Source organism: Herpailurus yagouaroundi, unplaced genomic scaffold (assembly GCF_014898765.1).
Source record: "Herpailurus yagouaroundi ecotype Mexico unplaced genomic scaffold, PumYag 77, whole genome shotgun sequence".
Classification (NCBI taxonomy): domain Eukaryota; kingdom Metazoa; phylum Chordata; class Mammalia; order Carnivora; family Felidae; genus Herpailurus; species Herpailurus yagouaroundi.
The window spans coordinates 7,290,315-7,293,615 of NW_024412388.1; positions in this window are offsets into that span (position 1 = coordinate 7,290,315).

The following is a 3,301-nucleotide window of genomic DNA, read 5'->3' on the forward strand; positions in this document are numbered from 1 at the left end:
TTTTTTTTTTTTTTTTTTTTTTTTTTTTTTTTTGTCTTTTTTTTTTTTATTCTGAACAAAATGAGAATCTGTCACTCTGGTCCTTGTAGTAAGGCCTCTATTAGGGATCTGAGGAACAGTACAGCCGAGGAAGTGTTCAAGTATATCAGGATTTATATGACTTATGGATTTTTGCGGGGGGGGGGAGGTAAGGAGGGTGGGGGACGATTCAAAACCATTACAGGTATCCTAGGGGGGAAAATCAACTCCTCAACCCTGGAGTCTGCGAGTTCGAGGCAGGGGTCGTTTGTATGACGTGTCCTTTGGGGCTTGGCCTTACCAAAGCAAAAAGGGGGTGCAGGAAACGTGGATGTGTCTGCTTGTAAAAACACACACAGACAAACACACCTACACGCGCACAGAAACACGAGACTTTTTGTATGACTGCTCCCGACTTAACATACTTGAATTCTTGAATTTCCTTTGGGGTAAAAAAAAGGATCTGAAACCATAAAGTGTTTTGAAGAAATTAAGCTACCGAAACATACTTTCTTTTTCTTTTCCTTTTTTCCCCCCTCCCTCTCCCCCCCCCCCCCACAGACCATGTCCTCTGTTCAATTCCTAACGCAAACTACAATAAATGGTGATACACATTCAGAAGGAACCTTCTTGGAGTCTCTTCTTTTTGTGGAAAGCAAAGGGGTGGGTGAGGAACGAGAGCCAAATGAGTCTGCATGTGGCGAAGTCTCTCGTCTGCCACCCGTTCGGAGTTGCTACTTTGAAAACAAAAGCTTGCGCGTTCTGCGTCCGTCCCGAGGCTCCGTCCGGTCCTCGCTCGGTTCACTGTGCAGGTGTGCGTGGGGGTTGAGACTTGTCGTGTTCAGTCTCCACCATCCAGCCGCAAGTTTTTCCCCATCTCGAGTGCCTTTCCCTGGACTCTCACGGTCCTTACTCAAGGCCAACCCGTTTCACCGAGCTGTTCTCTGGCGGGGTTTCACATAACCCCGTCGGCCAGCGCGTGTAATGATCAAAGCGAGCACTTAACGTGGTACTTGCTGTGTGCCCGGCGCCGTGCCAGCACTTTCATATCTACGGCTTCGGCTTTTTTAAACAGGTCAGGGGGTGGGGTGAGGAGAGGCTAGGAAACTCGCCCAAGGTCACCTTGTCTCCCAAGGTCTCCCAAGCCCATGCCCCTAACCACCATGCCTACTGCTTCTCCTGAGCAAATCTGGACTGAATCACTTCCCTCCCCCAAAGTAGAATGCATTCATTGTAATAAAAATGTCACGGGGCGCTTGGGTGGCTCAGTCGGTTAAGCGTCCAACTTCGGCTCAGGTCATGATCTTGCAGTTCATGAGTTCGAGCCCCGCATCGGGCTCTGTGCTGACGGCTCAGAGCCCGGCACCTGCTTCGGACTCCGTGTCTCCCTCTCGGCCCCTGCCTTGCTGATGCTCTGTCTCTCTCTGTCTCTCAAAAAATGAATAAGTGTCAAGAAATTTTTTTCTTTGATTTCACACAATGTAGACAGATTTTTAAAGAAAAAATCACCCATAATCCCACAATGCAGATAATTCTGTTAATGTAGTTCACTTTGTACTAAGCTTATACATGTATATGCCCATAAAATTATGTTTTGGGGCTTCTATGCCTAATTGTTCATCCAGCTCATGAATATGTATTATTATCTCCTCTCCAACAGATTATAAATTCTTCGCAGCCGCAGATTCTGTCATTGTCTGACCCCACGAATGTAGTAGGATGCTGCCTTATCCCTCCGTATGCTCTCAGCATTTTGAATATTCAGAATTCAGAGGTTTCAAGGATCTTCTGTTTGGTAGGACACGTCTTCTATCTGTACGGTCTCTAGGAGCAAGATAGTTGGTGTTTCTGTTCATGTTTTCAGGGTTACTGTTTTTTTTTTTTTTTAATTTCTTTTTTATTTTTATTTTTGGGACAGAGAGAGACAGAGCATGAACGGGCGAGGGGCAGAGAGAGAGGGAGACACAGAATCGGAAACAGGCTCCAGGCTCCGAGCCATCAGCCCAGAGCCTGACGCGGGGCTCGAACTCACGGACCGCGAGATCGTGAGACCTGGCTGAAGTCGGACGCTTAACCGACTGCGCCACCCAGGCGCCCCTCAGGGTTACTGTTTTATAGAAACTTGTGTTTGCCTTCAGTCTGTTAATTATGGATGTTGAGATAAATTCCAAAACGTTTTTAATGTAGGTCTTGGCCACAAGAAAGCTGGTCAAATAAAAAGAAGGGTCGGAGTATCTGATGAACAGAAGAGAAATAATCCTGGACAGAGATGATGATGAAAATAACTTCGTGCTCGTTTTGTGACTCACTATTGTGTGGGTTTTTTAAAGGAGTTGGTAAAATATCTTTCGAAAAGAGAGCTTGAGCACATTATTTTGTGCACATCTTGCAACCTTTGGATTTGATACAAAAAAATAGTGGATTCTGTGGTGTTTGGGTTGGAGCGGGAAGAAGACGTAAATAGACCCGCTCTGACTAGGTAAGTTTTGTTTTGTTTTTTTTTAAGTTTATTTACTTTGAGAGAGAGAATGAGAGAGAGAATCCCAAGCAGGCTCCACACTGTTGGCACAGAGCCGGATGTGGGGCTCAAACCCACGAACCGTGAGATCATGACCTGAGCCGAAATCAAGAGTCCGACGCTTAACCGACTGATCCACACAGGTCCCCCTGACCAGGTAAGTTTTTCACTGCAAGAAACCTCCCCGGTGTTGCACCGAAGGAAACCACCCTGAAGATACCTTGTACTTTACGAGCATAGTCTACGCGTCAGCCGCTCTTTCATGCAATAATTCGCTTAATCCTCAACAACTGTCTGAAGGAGATCGTGTGGTGAAACAGGCATGCGAAGCTAAGCCATATGGGCGTCAGAGTCTGATCCCTCCAGCACTCCTGTTGTATGGTAGAATTCCAGAATGGGCCAAGTCCAGAATGCCCAAAGACCTATGGAGAGGCAGCCTACCATTCTGGAAGGGGCTTTGGCTCCAGAACCAGCTCTCGTGGGAGATGGTGAAATAACTTGAACCTCAGGGCTTTGCTTGCTGGCCACTCACTGTCAAGCCCCAGGTTTGTGTTCCGGCCCGGGCCCCTCTCCTGCCCGGCAGACACTCGTCCTCGCCGACGTCCGAGAGGCCCTCAGAGTTGACGTGTCCAAATCAAGTTGCTTCCGCTTCACCCCCAACCCGTTCCTCTTGGTCTCCCCATCACAGTAAATGGCGCCGACATCCTTCCAGGTCGCTCGGGCCAAGAACTTGGGAGTCATTCTCGACCTCTCTCTTGTGGGCTG